This window comes from Lissotriton helveticus, chromosome 7, assembly GCF_964261635.1.
Source record: "Lissotriton helveticus chromosome 7, aLisHel1.1, whole genome shotgun sequence".
NCBI lineage: Eukaryota > Metazoa > Chordata > Amphibia > Caudata > Salamandridae > Lissotriton > Lissotriton helveticus.
The window spans coordinates 1,557,949,916-1,557,968,426 of NC_136068.1; positions in this window are offsets into that span (position 1 = coordinate 1,557,949,916).

An 18,511-nucleotide genomic window follows, 5' to 3' on the forward strand; every position below is an offset into this window, starting at 1 on the left:
TATTGTTTGCAGGGATTCTGCTCATGCACAGAACTATGCACAGGAAACCAGGACCTCGGTGTATTGTGGTGTACTAAAAACCCACCTCAGTGCCCAGAACCCCATTCCTACTAGCATCAGTGTCTCATTCATTCTCCGCCCTACTGTGAAGCTACCAATGATTAGACAACCCAGAACAAGCGACTTAGGAACCTCTCAGGAATAGTGGGAATCAAGAACACTCTTTCGTTTTTATTCACATAAGTCCACAACGTGAGTAATCAGAGACATGGTATTGTTTAAAATGTTTATTTTAACGACCTGCTCTAAGATGCAGTATCTTTGCCAACATAAGTAAAAAGATGCATAAAATAAATACAATCAGCATTGTTACAATTCCAGAAAATACAGTGGAGTGGAGCCAGGTCTATAGCGCCTTGTGTACCACCCTCCCCTTGCTCAGAGTTAGGTATTATAATAATAGAAGATCTCTAGGCTAAAACGGGGAACCCCATACCTCCAAAATCAGGTGAAGTGAATCACATACTAGATCAGCACAGCTCTTTGTAGATGGAAAGGTTTTCTCCAAGTGCCCTATCATGCATGCAATGCAATATTGAAAGCACCTGAGTTTCAGGAATGTGCAGCTGTGTGCGTGTTATGTCTAGAGCGTGGGCCGATCAACTTGAATCAACAGCATACATTGTTATTTAACCTTGAACTCTCTTAAGGTTACGGTGTAAGTCTAGTGAGGTGAAAAACAGACCGTTCTCATGTGAAGAAAAGTAAGCAGTTTGTCTTTTTAAGAACAGAGGCACGTAGTGTTGTGTGCAAAAGCGGCAAAATGGTGTTTGAGCAACTAACTCACTTATACTACATAGCAATGTGTGCAAGCAGAACCGTATCTTCACCAAACCCTCCCCTGATCGGGCCAACAAACAAAGGGAAACATAATAAGAATGCAGTGTTCAAGTTCGTGTGAGACAGAAATAAGTACACTTTTTTCAAAAGTGTCACCAGGAGAAGAAAGGGATAAAAATAAAAAAAGTCTTTAGAAAATAAAAAATGTAAGTGAAAAATAATTCACCCGGGGGGCAAGGAAAAAAACTTTTGCATTGCAAGCAATGCAAGCTGGACCGCTGACAATTTAATCCATCAGCGTGTAGGCACAGTATGTTGCAACAGCCTCCAAAAGGAAGTCATTGTTATTATCAGCAAAGAAATCCGCCATCCAATTCAGCAATGTAAATGAACATACATGTTCCTCGATAGCGGGAGCCTCTAGCACAATCAGAGGACAACTTGTGTTTTCTTCAATATAACTCCGTTCCATGAAGTCATGTGCAGCCGCACATATGTCCCAATTTGTCAAAACTCCGTGCGCCGCCGCGCAGGCCATAAACTCGATTTCAGAACAGGCCAACTCATGAGCCACTAAGGGACTCATTAGATGATCATAATCTGGGGCAGGAGACACTGTATTGGAGAGACAGAGTTCTAATGCCCATTTGAATTGGCAATCCAAGCAATGGAGTACGGGCTGAATGCAAGTAAAATATGAAAAGCGGAAAGAGAATCTGTATGCCCCACTCAGTGTGGCCAATGGCAGCACACCATAGTGCTCAAGCATATGATCACGGAGATGGGTCAGCCGGGGTCTGCTGCCTCTTGACACAGACAGGGCAGCCATTTCGGAGCAAGAAATCAATAGCAACACACCGCCAGCCAAGGCGAGAATTAGAGGAAAGCCGCCAAAGATGCTGGAAAAAATAGAATGAAAAAATGCCAGTATCACACCAAATATAGTTTGGAATGAGGTCACAAGGCCTGAGCTAACAATTTTTAAAAAATGGGTCAAGCCTGTAGTGGTAGAGGCATTAAAGATAGTGTGAATCAAAGCACCGAAATGAAGTGGGAGATCTGTATTTAAAAGAGCATGTACCTCAGTACGCGTGTTAGCAACTGTTGCAGGGATTCTGCTCATACACAGAACTGTGCACAGAGACCCAGGACCGCAGTGAATTGTGGTGGACCAAAAAACTTACCTTAGTACCTAGAGCCTCTAACCGACTAGCATCAGTGCCTCATTAGCTGTTCGTCCTATAGCAAAGGTACCAATGATTAGACAATCCAGGACATGCAACTTAGGTTACTCTCAGGAATGGTGGGAATCAAGAACACTCCTTCATTTTATTCTCATACCTGTCCACAACATGGGTAAAAAGAGACATGATAAAGTTTAAAATGTTTATTTTAACGACGTGCTCTAAGATGCAGTATTTTTGCTAACATAAGCAGGCATATGATTAAAAATAATACTATCAGCATTGTTACAATTCCATAAAACACAAGTGGAGAAATCATATTATAATGATAGTGGAAATAGGTCCTATAGTGCCTTGTATGCCACCCTCCCCAGCAAGGAACTATGTTTTATAAAATATTAGAAGGTCTCTTAGGCTTGAATCAGGAACCCCATACCTCCAAGATCAGCAGAGGTGAATCACATCAGGATCTGCAAAAATTCTCTCTCTGGAAACAGATTTTCTCCCAGTGTGAAAATCATGCATGCAGTGCAATGCTAAAGGCGCCAGAATTTCAGCTAGTTGCAGCTGCGTGCATGTTGTGTCTAGAGCATGAGCCGATCAGCCTGAACAACACCTAACATTGTTATGATAACCTTGGAGGCTTCAGCATTTACTATGCAGACTAAGGTCGAGATGTAAGTCTAGGGACGTTGAAAACAAGCCATTCTCATGTGAAGAAATCATGCAGCCTAACTTACAACAACAGTTACATATAGTGTCTTGTGCAAAAGCAGCAAAAAGGTAAAATGGCTTTTAAACCTTCAATAAGCCTATGCTAACATAACAATGTGCGCAAGCAAGGCCCTGCCTTCACTACACCCTCCCTTAATCTGAACACGCACAAAAAGGGGGCAATTTTGGAACGCAGAGTTCAAGTTCGAGTGAGACAGAACCAAGTTCAAAATTTGCCAAACTGGACAATTGGGAGTAAAATTCCGAATTAGTAGCCACAAAAAAAATAAATTCAAAACCAAGCAGGGGATATACATTGTCCAAAGCATGGAATGAGAAAAGAAATCACGAGCCCGGTACGCGTTCGAAGCCGGAACCATGCCACTTCAATCCAGACGCGTATAAGCACAGTACGTTCCAACTTCTTCCAAGAGGAAGTCATTGTTCTTATCCGAAAACATTTCAGCCATCCAATTCAATAATGGGAAAGAAAACACATGTTCTTCGACAGCTGGAGCCTCTAGCACCATCAGAGGACAACTCGTGTGTTCTTCGAGATAACTGCGTGCCAGAAAGTCATGGGCTGCAGACCATATGTTCCAATTACCCAGGACTCCATGTGCCGCTGCGCAGGCCATTATTCTGATACCAGAACAGTCTAACTCATGAGCAACTTAGGGACTCATTAGTAGATCATAATCCGGGTTAGGAGACACCGTATTGCAGAGACACAATTCCAGAGCCCATTCAAAACCACAATCGACGCAATGGAAGACAGGCTGCACCCATGTAAAGTAGGAGAACTGGAACGATAATCCATATGCTGCCCTCAATGTAGCCAGAGGCAGCGTTCCATAGAAATCAAGCATCCTGTTACGAAGCTGAAGCAGGCGGGGCCATTTTGTCGAGTGACACAGATTGTGGAGCCATTTTTGAGCAAGCAAATCAATAGCAGTATACCAGTCGCCAAGGTGAGAATTAACGGTAAACCGCCAAAGAGGCTAATGAAAATAGAGTGAAAAAATGCCGGTATCACACCAAATATAGTTTGGAATGAGGTCACAAGGCCAGAACTTACTATTTTAAAAATGTGCGCCAAGCCTGTGGTTGACGAGGCATTGTAGATAGTGTGAATCAAAGCACTGAAATGCAAGGGGAGATCAGTATTTAAAAGGGCATGCACCTCGGTGCGAGTGTTTGCCACGTGAAGAACAAATGATTCACACAGAGAAGTAAGGGCGACACCTTTTTTTAAAACAATAGAGCCCTTATTCGACTCTTCTTGTTGAACTCTGCTTTCAAGATCGGAATGGAAGGCCAGATCGATACATCGAGCCTCCCATGCGGAGGAGGGAATAGCACATTTTTGCAACAAACTACATGTTGGGAGACAGTCACAATGTACGGAATCCCTGCCAGCATACCACAGCAATCTTCATTATTCAAAAGCAAATTACTATCGTTTGCTAGCAGCGTGAAAGTCGGAGTCATAGCCGGGACAGGATTCCCCTTTAAAATGCAAGCTAAGTTTGGTGCGTCCGAAGTGCTAGAGCTGTGCAATTGGATCTTCCTGCAAATTAATGAGTGGTCAGGTGTTGAAGTGCAATCATCACCATTCAAATAAACTTCTTTACCCTCCCTCAGGCAGCTATAGGTGAATGGCAGAGACCAAACTTCATGCAGATAAGCGCTACCCAGTGGTTCATATCTGCCTATGGCACAATACTTCATAAATTAATCAAATTTAAATAGGGGAAACGGCAGTGTTATTAACCCATGAATGAGCCATACAGCTGAATTATATTCGGCAACAGAAAAGGCAATGGTTCTAACTTTTCAATATGCAAAAGTGAATACGCAGCATCCTTCATAGACATGAATTGTTGTTTTACAGTCAAATTAAATGGTAAAAATAGAGAAGGGTTCTTCATGTAGTCCCAAGGCACTTTACCAGCCTTTAGCGTTTGTAATGTCCAAGCAAACTGCATAATGGAACGTAATTGATTTTGGCCATGGTACAAAACAGACGGTGAACAGCCTTTACAATGAAACTTTTACAACGCACTACCTATACAACGCAACTTTTACAACGCAAACTATTACAATGCATTGCTCTGGGGGGCGCTCTAGGATAGGGAATAGGTTAATTTACTATCCAATAACCTTCCCTAGTGTCCACGGGGACTGGAGTTGGGATAGTAAATTAAACTATACACTATCCAGCACCCCAAAGCACTATGCGTTGTAATGGACTGCGTTGTAATACTTACGTTGTAAAGGCATGCGATGTAAATGCATGCGTTGTAATGTCATACATCCAAAACAGACACTTCATCCTGAACAATATCAACAACAGATGAAACAATATTATTCAATGTGTAAATTCGGGAAGAAAGGGTTTTAATGCTGTTATTAACAACTGCAAGCACTTTTTCTAAATTCGCCTGGTCAATTGCACGTAATCTAGAAGCTACTTCTATTTGAGATAGTTTCCTAATTTCGTTGTAAACACCATACAAACCATAAAACCATCTTTTTGACCTGCCTCCTGCAGGGCCTTTACAAAATCATTTAGATCAACATCCTCAGTTAATTTGGACAAATGGAGTTTAACTGACGCTAAGGTGGAATGTTTGATCCAATTTTGACATCAATTTTGACATCATTTAGAACCAAGACTCCTGAGGCGAAAAGCCGGGAGTAGGGCATTTCTGTGTGCATTTCGTAACTTTTTGCTCTTGTGCTGTTACTAGCTTTTAATTCACGCCCCTTGTGCACTTTTGTGTTATTTTTAACTTACCAGCGCCGTTTCTGCACTTACCTCTACTGTCCCCCCAGGGCATTTTGCCGCTTTCAGGGGCCGATTTAGGGCTTACTTTGGGTGCGGGCCTCATCTCCCCGGCGCAGATTTACGTGCGCCATCCTAGGTGGAGGGTGAGGTTAGCGGACTAGTGCTGCGGCCGAATCGGGCCTGGCACTACAAATTGAACGCGTGTGGTCAGCGTTTCATCTTTAGAACCAAGACTCCTGAGGCGAAAAGCCAAGAGTAGGGCATTTCTGTGTGCATTTTGTAACTTTCTGCTCTTGTGTTTTTACTAGCTTTTAATTCACGCCCTTTGTGCACTTTTGTGTTATTTTTAACTTACCAGCGCCGTTTCTGCACTTACCTCTACTGTCCCCCCCAGGGCATTTCGCCGCTTCCAGGGGCCGATTTAGGGCTTACTTTGGGTGCCGGCCTCATCTCCCGGCGCAGATTTACGTGCGCCATCTTAGGTGGAGGGCGAGGTTAGCGGACTAGTGCTGCGGCCGAATCGGGCCCGGCACTACAAAATGAACATCATCCCTCGTCCGCGCAGCAGGTGGGTGCAGCGGGCGCGCCGATCGCAGGCCGGAGGCGTCCAGAGGTAAGCCGGTCTGCGCCCGTCCGCGCCCACACGGGCCTAGGGCCAGAAACCCTGCCAGTTCTAATGAATCACTTTATTAGTTACTCCCGCAAGGCTCTTTTACAACTCAGACCTATGAAAAACCCTAAATGCCATTCCCGGTACACGCCAGGCAGCACATATACGTATTGCAGTCTCTGCAGTCTGGCCTCTCAGGGAAAGAAGCACGAGGTGTCAACCACGACCCAACTGCGCATGGCCTTACTGAATTGTAGGTCATTGCCTAAACATTCCTTGGAGATTAACTTTTTGATCCAGGATAACAAACTTGATATACTCTTCCTGTCAGAGACATGGTTAACCCCGAATTTGGAAGTAGATATCGTCAGTGCGGTTCCACCCGGGTTTCTTATTCAATTTCAGAACAGGCCCATTGGTAGAGGGGGTGGGTTAGCCATACTCTATAGAGACCATCTTACCTGTAGGATGACGGACAGTGGCATATCCAATAGTGAAATCCTTCACTATGCCATACAAATCTCCCCCACCAACTCTATATCTGACCTGCTGGTGTATCGTCCCCCAGGCTGCCAGGGCAGTTTGTTAGCTCACTATTGGAAACAGTTACTGTCTCCGCCTCCACTGCATCCAACTTTATTGTATTGGGAGACATGAACTTACATCTTAATGACCCCCATGATAAAGTAGCGACTAACCTTCTGTTTGATTTTGAATTCTACGACCTGAGACTCATTAATATAGACGCTACTCATAACAAGGGATACCTCTTGGACCCCATCTTTTCCAACATCCCGCTAAAGTCCAACCCCCCAATCCCTCTTCCCTGGTCCGACCACTTCTTGGTCCCTTTCTCTTGGAAGACGGGACCGATTCTCCTCGAATTCCGGCCTTGCACACTCTGGAGAGAGCTTGGTCCAAACTCCCCCTTGAAAAGTGGACTCTTAAACTTGAACAGACTGCCTCCTTACACGATCCTGATCCTGTGGTGGTGAATAAATATTTCAGGAGCTGGATTGACAGCTCACGTGACCTGGTTCTGCCGAAAAAAAGAGTCGATAAAAAGGGTAGAGTTTCTAAATCCTCTTGGTACACTCCAAAACTTAGATTGCAAAGGAAGAGTTGCAAGAAACTTGAGCGTATCTGGAGGAAGGATTGGGCTAAACACAGTAAAGTGGCCTATCGCGTTGCGATCAGACCCTATAAAGGCTCTCTCAAAGACGCTAAGACCACATTTTTTGAAGAAAGAATTAGAATCTCCTCCAATTCCTCTAGAGAAACTTTCCAGATCGTTAAAGAGCTATTGAAGGTTCCTGACCCTCCTCTAACCCCGAACATTTCAGGGACCAAATGCAATCAGCTTGCAGACTTTTTCGATTCTAAGATTCAAAACATCCTAAAAACTCTGCCGCCACCTGAGGGCATCTTAGATTTCGGTGGCAGCCTCGACGTGCCTAGCTCGCAGCTGGATGCCTTCGCCCCAGTCTCTGGGGAGGAGTTCCAAAAAACCCTGGCAGCTATGCTCGATTATCCAGTCAACTCGCTGTTGTCCAGCGGAGGAGGAGGCGCTGTTGTGCGAGATTTCTCGAACGCTTGGCGGGGAAACAGAGCAGAGCGGAACGGCACGGCACGGCAGAGCAGTGGAGCATTCTCGACCTTACGGAGCTCGCAGGCTCACGGACTCACGGACTCAGCTCTGCCCAGCTCTGCACGCTCGGCTGTGTGTGAGCCTGTCTATCTTCTCCCCTGCTCTGCTCTTTCCCGGGAAGCGAGGGAGGGGGGCGATACCCGCTTCAGCTGCAGAGCAGCGGTCCCGAGGTCCCGAGGCGGTCCGTAGGCGTGCTCAGAGGCGGAGGCTGAAACGCTGTGGAGACACTGCAGACACTGCAGAGGTGCTGCAGGACCTAGAACAATGCGGCAAGGCGGTTGGCGGTTGCCATTGAGGAGAGGTGAGAGGTGAGGTGCTGCAAGGGGGAGTCGCGGAGGTAGCAATAGCACAGGGACCCCTGCAGACAGCCCAGGGACAGCCCAGGGACTCCTGCGGGCAGCTATTGACAGCTACGGAAGGCTACTGAAGGCTTCTGAGCACCAGAAAATGTGGAAAGACGGAGGGAAACACACCTGCCTCCCACATTGTACAGACTTTGCCCCTCCCCGTCCCCCTCCTTATCCTTTATTTTCTACGCAGCTCCTCCAACTATCCAACTATCTGTGGGTGCGTGGAGCAAGCATCAGCAGTACCAGCAGTAGCAGCACCACCAGCAAGCACCAAGCACCGAGGAGGTGAAACAAGGATAGGGGCTACTGACACCTTGCCATTTTGCCATTTTGCCATTTTTTTTTTAATTTTGCCATTTTTCCACCCTGCCATTACCAAGGATTGATGCTTCCAGTTCAGGTTTTGTTTTCTAAGCAAACAACAGTAAAACACGCAACTGGATTAGGACAATTAGAAAAATGATGAAATCTATAAGAAATTTCCAGTTACTGCCTGATTCTTAAGAGGGCTTTTTCTCCTTGTTTTTTTCTGTTTCTGAACGAGACAATCAATGTGATGCTGAGACATTGGGTCATTTGAAAACAGTGCTCCTACACGTTCTGCAATCGCATTTCTTCCCCTTTCTGCCCTACCCACTGTTAGCGCCACTGCTATTCCCCGACGGCTGCTGCTCGTGGTTGCCTATCACTGTCTGCCTGCCGCCATTTTGCCCTGCTAAGCTGTGCATTTGAGGTTTGTCTGAGGCCCGCTCTGAGGTCATATTGCCACCCTGGTTGGTCTTGGTGGTTTTTTGCGAGTGAGGAACAATTGTACGGGCAGTGAGCAGACAGGTTGGGGAGGCAAATGGTCTACAGCTTGGATCAGTGAGACAAGGGGGGACGCGAAGCCAGTGTAAGGCTCATCTGCCCTCCATTCAGACAGGTCAGCAGATGAGGCAGTTTGAAGTACCTACTGCAATACTTTCTGCTGAACGTCTGCTGGAAGCACCCTAAGTTTTATTGCAATCTAACCCCGAAAAGTACGTCACTGTTGGATTGTAGGAAGCATCACATAAGGCATATAAGGTATCACAGACGGACTGAATTGCACACAGTTTGTCTACCAGGGAGTTTGATTGGTCCTAATTCATATTACATCGATATTACCATACTATACAATTAACAATGCGTTCTGGGAGGGAGAGGCTATCTGCCCCCCCGGCATGTAGATTACGCAAATCTAAAGCTCCAAATAACATAAAGAAATCTAAGGCGCAACCTAAGGATCTGAGTCAAACACTCATTTCACCAATTGCAAGAATGTTTGAAAAATCCGCAAAAATTACTAAAAAATGTGATTTTCTAAAAAATCCAACAGGAGTCTTATTGTCAATGCAAGCCGACCCAACAATAGGTAACTTACAGTCACCCATTATACCTATTAATGTTATACAACTTAATAAGCAAGAAACCAAAACTCAACAACTTGGAATAAATGAAGCAAACATGGTGGTCACAGAATCTAACAGCTCAGTTAATTCTGTAAATCAAGTATCAAGGAAAGCCTCGGACCAGGATCATTTACATATAACAAACTCACAGGAATTTGACACCACAGGGAACACCAAGGACGGAATAAAAACTGGGGACTCCTTTGTTGATTCCAATGGGGATTCAGGTATAGTAGCCATGCCATATAGGCTACCTATAGAAGTCAATGTTGAAATAAGGAAAAATACAACACAAATGGGGGTACCATCAACGAATAATCAAACTATGTTAAACACGTTGGATAGTTGCATACTTAAGAGTCAACTAAGGAAAGAGCAAATGGATTCATCCGAAATGGAAAACAAGGAAAGTAGAGAACAAGGTACTCAAATAAAACCCCAAATCCGCTGAATCACCAAATCAATCTGTCAAAAAAAATTTGGACAGGGAGACAATACAACTTGTGGGAGTCAAAAGAAGATGTAACTCTGAGCCTGTACAATTATTATACTGTGAAGACAATAATAGTAACAATGCAAAAGACTTTGTTAGTATCAATCGGAAACTGCAGGGGAGTGAAACAATCAAAACCATTGACAATCAGGACTTGGCCTCGGTTTGGGATATTTTTTATCAAACTTCAACACTTACTATCAAAGCATTATCGCTTCAGTCTAATACACTGGATATCCAAATTGACATTTTAAGTACAATGGCTAAAGCAGTTGCAGGAATAGATCTCAAACTAGCTGTCCTCAACTCTCTGATAACTAGAGTACAGGCAGACAAATCAACATCCTATGTAGAATGTTCGTATACTCCAATATTTAACAAACTAGCAACTATTCCAGTGGTTATTAGTACCATGCTAGAAGATGTTAAAACAACGCTCAATAGGGGCCTAAATTGGACAATAGACGAGAATAAAGGTATGAGTTTTACAACTGGAAATAAACAAAATAAAAAAGAGAACGAGCCATGCCAAATTGAATTGCAAGCCGCTAAACAATTGACAGACAGAGTAATACCTAATACCTTAGAGATTGCCAAGAATACTGAAATTGAGAAGTCAATTACACAACAAGCGGAGATAAGTAAAGGATATATCAAAGTGGAGGAAAAAATCGACACAAACCAGAATCCATTTATTATGTCGAAAAGGAACAAGAAAAAGTTACGCAAAGCCCGAAACAAAGCAAAGCTAGTGGATCAAGTAGGTCAAGGCCCTCTAGAGAAAACACTACAAAACACACCCCTTAAGGGAAACGAAGGACATCAACCTATTAGGGAAACAACCAGGCAAATATGTAACAACTCGCTAACACAGACAAATGCAAAAAAAACAACGTATTACGATATATTTGCCCCAAAAAAAAATAACACGAATACGGATAAGAAAATGGAAAATACCACCTGCGGAGATAAGAAACCTAAAAACGACACAGCGGACCATATAAGTGTTAAAAGTGACCTTTCGGCTGATAAAGTCACAAAAACCCAGACTCGATTACTACTCAATTGTTGCAATACAAATGGTCCAATAACACAAGATATAGGTAATACTATACAAGAAGAAAACAATGCAGGTACAATGTATGCTGAACCAAAGGATCAGCATCCAGTGACTCAAACTCAAAATGAAGAAGCAAATAGGAATGAATTCTTATCAATTAAGCTGGTAAAAGAAATTCCAAAAACAAACGCCAAATAAAACTATTATAAACACAAGACAACTCCCTTTGATTGTACCAGCAAAACCCTTGGCACCCATTGCACTAACAGAAGTTGTGGCCGAAACAACAAAAAAAGATCAAATTCAAATTGTTAAAAGTGGAAATAACAAAAGACTTATAAATATAGTCAAAAGGGAGCCGAATTCAAACAACACAGGGGATACAAAAGACCGGAAGAGGGAACAACTAACTTTTAAACCAGTATATGAGTCCAGAGAAAAACAAGATACACTCAATAGAGGCAACTTATTGTGCCTTTTTTCATCAGTTCCATCTCTGGAAAAATTGACAACTAAAGATATTGATTGTGTTGGCTTCTTAGAAAATCCAGACGGACAATTACCAATAACAATAATTACACTCGCTTCCCCCGCCATAGCCGAACATATTATAAAGGAAGAAGACACCTTTGTAAATGGGGAATAATGGTTAATAGAATTATGCCAAAAGAATACCCCACCCCACTTTTGAAATCACTAAATCTGTTTGGTCCTGAAAAAGGCAAAAAAGGCCATTCAGTTCTAAGAAATTCAATCCAACGATTAGATAAAGGAGTTCTAGACCAAGCAAAAGACACAAGCGATGGAATTGAAAATGGGATAAATGATTTATGGATTAAAAGTGCCCTACATGGAAACAATACCCAATGACAAGCAAAACAGGAAATAACAACTGAAAATATAAATACATTCTCTACGGAAATAACAATTTGTTCTTGGAATGTAAATGGTATAACTAACAAATTAGATAAAATAACCGAGCTACTCAAGAACTATCAAATAATTTTGCTACAAGAGACCTGGGCAATAGCCCCGTTTATAATCCACGGTTACAAAAGATACTACGTACCTGCTATCAAACAAAGCACTTATGGACGCCCTTCAGGCGGCCTAGCAATTTTCATTTCAATTGATCTCAACGCGGAACACGCGGAAATAGTCACAAACAGTACTAAGGTCCAGTCTATATTAGTGAGGTATAGGATGTATGAACAAAAAAGATCATTGGAGCTGGTTAACATATATATCCCTCCTACGTCTTTCTCTAGGAAAACGATGTGTGCCGTACTTTCCACGTATTTGCTTGAGCAAAGGATAGAGGACCCCCTTATGGATTTTATTATTACAGGAGATTTCAATCTTAATCTTTTAATACCATTCACAAGGGACGAAGTAACACAATCACAAGACCACCAATGGTCAATCCCGGTCCAATAAACAGAGCCTTCGAATAAACAAGATCTCCAACAAATGGGTATAAATTTTATCAATGATATGGAAGCCTTGGGGTTACGAACACTCAATGGAAGATTTCCAACAGATTCACCACCAGCATGGTCTTACTTTACCGACAATACTAAATCCCGCATTGACTATACTATGGTATCATTGAATATCTTTGGCAATTGTACATCTTACATCTAAAGAAGGCCCCGGAGAGTGATCCCTGTCAGCAAATCATTACCACAACATTCAAAAATAAAAATTACCAAATCTATCTAACAACTAAAGGTCAAATTGGAACCATTAATCATAAAAAATTAATTTGGGAAACAGAGTCTCGAAACAACCGACTAACAAGAGATCTGGCATTAAAACGGCTCAGGGAATGCAGCGAAGAGGCACCATTTGCATCAGTAATCGAACAATGGGCCACTTTCACTTCCAGATTGACTACCAGTAAAGGTAATCCCAATATCCTAAGAGATGGCCAAGTGACTCGAGCAACAAAAAAGGTAACCCATATTAATTTTTCATATGAAGTACAGAAAATGAAACAAACTAGTAATAGATTAAGGAAAGAGCTGACTAAATTCCCAAATAAAGAAGAAACTAGAACCGCCCTAAAAGTGGCAAACAAAAATTTAAAGAAGATAATATGGAATAAAAAAACTGAAGCTGATAACACTCTTTGGACTTGTATATTTTATGCTAGTAACCAAGGAAATTCGAGGGAGTTCTGGAAGATGATTAACAGCTTAACAAGGCCAGATAAAGCAGTAGTTTTATCAGTATTGACCGAAACTGAATGGGTGAATTTTCTAAGTCATCATCTAAATCCACATTCACCAGTACAGGGAACCAAGGAGCACAGGCCATGGAAGGAAATTGAAATAACAAAGCAAGAACTAGTCCTGGAAATAACACAAGGACAGATTGTTAATCTAATAAAGAAACAGAAAGATGGAGCACCAGGACCGAATGGGATACACTTTGCTGTATACAAAGAAGACCCGGAAACATGGGCAGAACTGCTTGTAAAGGTCTTTAAAGAAGTAGTTAGTAAAGGGGAGATATCGGAAAGCTGGAGAGGTTTTTTAATATCCCCAATTTTCAAAAAAGGAGATTGGGCGCTTCCGGAAAACTATAGTTTAATAACGTTACAGGACACCGATGCAAAATTATTTGCAGCCCATCTGCTAGCAATTTTATCAGACTTGGTAAAGACGAATAGCATTCTTCCGCCAAACCAAACCGGCTTTGTTAAAGGACTTGGTACATCTTCCAATATCCTGGCACTATCTATTTTAATGGAAAAAGCAATTTCAAACAACGAATCACTATTTCTATGTTTTGTTGATTTTAAATCAGCTTTTGACTGTGTCAACAGAGATTTATTATGGAATAAGTTACAAGCACAAGGGATTCCACAACCTTTAATATATCTGATCAGTCTCCTGTATACAAAAACTTGGGCCAGAGTTCGTATTGGGAACGGCAGATCATTAACTGAGGAAATACCAACGCTAGGGGGAGTGAAGCAAGGCTGTGTATTGGCACCTTTACTATTTAATCTGTTTTTAACGGATTTAACTGAAGTATTGAACAACATAAATGCACACCCACCTAAGCTCGCAGATAAGCACATATTAAATCTGCTATATGTTATCCTTTTAAGTAGAACAAAGGTAGGCTTGCAAAGGTTAATGACAAGTATACAGGCGTATGCAATGAAAAACAAAATGGTAATAAATTAATCAAAATCTAAAGTTATGGTTGTCTCAAAAAACCTAGGTAAGGAAAAACTGGAGCAAATTAAAACCTATAGATACCTGGGAGTGGTTTTTAATGACAATGGTAACTTCAAACCCCAGAAATTGGACATCGCAAGGAAAGCGAACTCCCTATCAGGTGCATTTGGAATTATGAAAAAGTCCACCAGTAACTTAACCTACCAACCACTACTCAAAGTCATATCTGCAAAAGTGCTACCTTCCCTAACCTATGGTAGAGAGGCGTTAAACGGAAAAGACGCAATAACAATAAACAAAGAAATCTCAAAAACTTTCCGATCCCTTTTTTGTTTACCTAAAAATGCTTCACAATCCCAAATAAGACTGGAATTCGGCTTGAACAACCAGCTACATGCTCGGATGGGTAACATAATTAAAGTATGGTACAGAGTAAAAAATGACAAGGAGAATCTAATTTCACAGCTTTTATGGAAAGAAATAGAGGGCAATAACAAATCATCTGTTTTGAACTATCTTGAGAAGGCTTTGAATGAATTTGAGCTTAAGGAGATTTGGATGATCATTATTCCTCAGGAATCTTTAAAAAAATTTTATAAATAAGACAACTGATATCCTATCTATGATAAGTGACAAAGAGTCCCTGGTTAAAAGGAAACATGCTTGGACCATAATAAATGGTTACAAAAAAAGAGCCCTCATCAATATTTAGATACAGCATGGACTTGGAAATATAAAAATATATTCATGAAAGCTCGATTCGGAACATTACCCGGAGAGTCTCATGCATTACCATGGAAAAAGCTCTAAAATAACATATCATGTCGGCTGTGTAACACAGGAGAAGAAAACATTATACACCTACTATGCCTCTGTCCAGAACTAAAAAATGAAAGACTAACACTGTTAAAAGGTTTCTTCAACGAAAGATCAATAAGGGCTTGTAGACAAGCACTGCTCCAGTGTCTTTGCCCAGACGATATACTCATTAACTCTGCCTTCTCAAAATTCTTAAAAATTGCATGGAAAAAACTTTAATTTTTATAACTATTAACTGTCATATTGTTCATATTTTTCTGTTCTAAACTTTTAAACATATGAATTTATAAATGTAAAACAATTTTATAATCCACATGTACTATTTTAAAAGTTTATTGCTTCTTTTTTAAAATCACTTTCCTTTTATTCTATTATCGTAATTGAAATGTTTTTATTGTGCATTCACTCTTTGTAAAGATTTTAAATAATCAATCAATAAACATTTACTTACTTACTTACCCTGGCAGCTATGAAAAGCGGCTCTCCCTGTGACCCCGCACCTCTCCTCTCTTGCCTCCGACCTAATTAATGCCTTCCTTTGCCAAGGCATTGTTCCTTCAAGCTGGAAGGGAGCAATTGTAAAAGCCCTACTAAAAAAACCTCAGCTGGACCCTTCGGACTTGGCCAACTTTAGGCCTCTATCACTGCTACCGGGACTCAGTAAGATTGCAGAGAAAATGATAAATCAACACCTTTCCTCTTTTCTGGAATCTAATGAATTATTACGGAGTTCGCAGAAAGGCTTTCGACCAGGTCAGGGAACAGAGACTGCTCTTATATCAGTCATCGAAGAGGCAAGGTGCATCTTGGATTCGGGAGGATCAGCGGTAGTGATCCTCCTGGATCTAAGTGCAGTCTTTGATACGGTTAACCACCGTATCCTAATTCAGCGCCTATTTAACATTGGAGATTCAGGCTCTGCTCTGGCTTGGCTAACATCCTTCCCTAACAATCGCACTTTCCAAGTTTGGGAAGGCAATGCATGGTCCAACTTGATACCCCTCCAGTGTGGTGTGCCGCAGGGCTCCTCATTGAGCCCTACGCTGTTTAACGTGTACATGTCCCCACTGGAGGAGGTGGTTGCCCCATTCGGGATAAAAATAGTTAGTTATGCAGATGATACACAACTTGTCGTCTCACTTACTCAACAGGTTCAGTGTTCCGAAAACCTTCATTCCTGTTTGACTGAAATACATGCCTGGATGAGTAAGTCCTCTCTCAAATTAAACGGATCCAATCCGAGCTTCTATTTCTGGGGCACAAACTGACATCACCACCGGATGCCATCTGGCCTGCCTGTATGGGAGATCTCCCCCCCAAAAAAATGTAATCAAAAGCCTAGGAGTATGGATTGATCAGGACCTCTCTTTTAGATTTCAAGGCAAGAAAACTGCTGGCATCTGTTTCGGCTTACTTTGTTCCGCTCAGGAGGTTCTTCCCCTTCTCCCTACCCTTTCAAACAAACTCTTAATCCAAGGGTTGATCCTGTCAAAGTTGGACTATAGTAACGCCCTGTATCTGGGTGCCCCGGAAGCGACAATCATCAAATTACAATATATTCAGAACTTCGCAGCTAGGCTGCTCACAGTTACTCTGGCAAGGTCCTCTGTGAAACCGGCCCTCAGAACTCTTCATTGGCTGCATATTCGTGAGAGGATAAAGTTTAAATCCCTGTGCATTGCTCATAAATCTTTACAAGGCAAGGGGCCTCCCATCTTGAAGAACCTAGTGTCCCCTTACAAAGCCAACCGGCCCCTTCGCTATGACCACGAGTGTCTGGCCATAATCCACAAAGTGAAGAGGGCGCGCACAGGAGGTCGTCGATTTTCCGTCAACGTAGCGACTCTGTGGAATTCTTTACCGCTGAAGATTCGAGCTGAACCGAGCCATTTGCAGTTTCGGAAACTCCTTAAGACCTTCCTTTTTCCCCAGGGTCCCTAACTCAGCCTTTGTCCTTAGTAATCTTGGCTCAACAGCGCGGGGACTCCCCCGGGTAACCAGGCGCTTTATAAATCTGCATCATATCATATCATATCATTTGCCTACCGAATATGTAGTAACAGTATGGTCACTTTTAAAACGGGGATCCACCCTCACCTGTGTATAGGCAAGGGCCAGACCCAGAAAACGATGTTGACATAAATCTGAGCTTTTTTGCCTTCACAACCAACCTTGGGAATCAAAACTGGAAATGTTAAAAGACGAATTGAGCATCAGAGACTGTAATTCACTAAGGGACCTATAGGTGGGATTGTAACATGTAGGGTATATTCGGAAGTCTGGAAGAGAAGGAGCATTTAATTTTTTAGATGTAGCCAATCCAAAGCAGGTGGTTTGTGAAATAGTTGAATTAAAAAACAACATTTGGTTCAGGATGAGACATGCACGATGCAAAGCTTCAGTGCCTTGTACTTGCCAGCCTTTAGAACCCCAAACAGATTTAAGATCAATAGTATCTTTCCACCGTTCATAGCCCCCTATTGATAATTGGTCAAGAAAGGACTTAGAATATAGTAATTTGGTGTGGGGGAGTCTAACTTTGGAAGAGGACTTAGCTGTCATCTATATATATAAAAACAAATGTATGTCTGTCTGTCTGTTTGTCCTTCATGCATTACTACACCATTCATCCGATCGCCATGAAACTTTGGGAAGTTGTTGAGTACACTCCCGCAAAGGTTTTTGGCATAAATTTTTTTGGAACATCGGCCACCCAGGGACCTCATTATCTTTTGAATACTGATGTACGCACCAGACGGAAAAACAACAAATCGTGTATCCACAAGCACTCGAATTAATAAATAGAATAAAACAGCATTCATCCGAGCGCAAGGAAATGTTGGGAAGTTGTGGAGTACACTCCCCCGAAGGTTTCTGGCATAAAATTACTTTAAATATCGGCCCCCCAGGGCCCTCATAATCTTTTGAATACTGATGTACGCACAAGACGGAAAAACAAAAAATCGTGTAACCACAAGCACTCGAATAAATAAATAGAATTAAAACATCATTCATCTTATCGTCAGGAAACTTTTGGAAGTTGTTGAGTACACTCCCGTGAAGGTTTCTGGCATAATTGTTTTTAAAATATCGGCCCCCCAGGGCCCTCATAATCTTTAGAATACTGATGTACGCACCAGACGGAAAAACATAAAATTGTGTATCCACAGGCACTCGAATAAATAAATAGAATTAAAACAACACTTTGAAATGTTTTCCATATTAAAAAGAATAAGTTTCAAAAAAATGACACAATGTACATTAAATGTTATCATAACAAGTTTCCTTGAATTTCCTTTCTTCGGAGATCGCAGCAACGCGCGACGGGTAAGCTAGTCTTAAAATAAAATGCGTCAGGATTAGATTGATTAAAATCAGTAA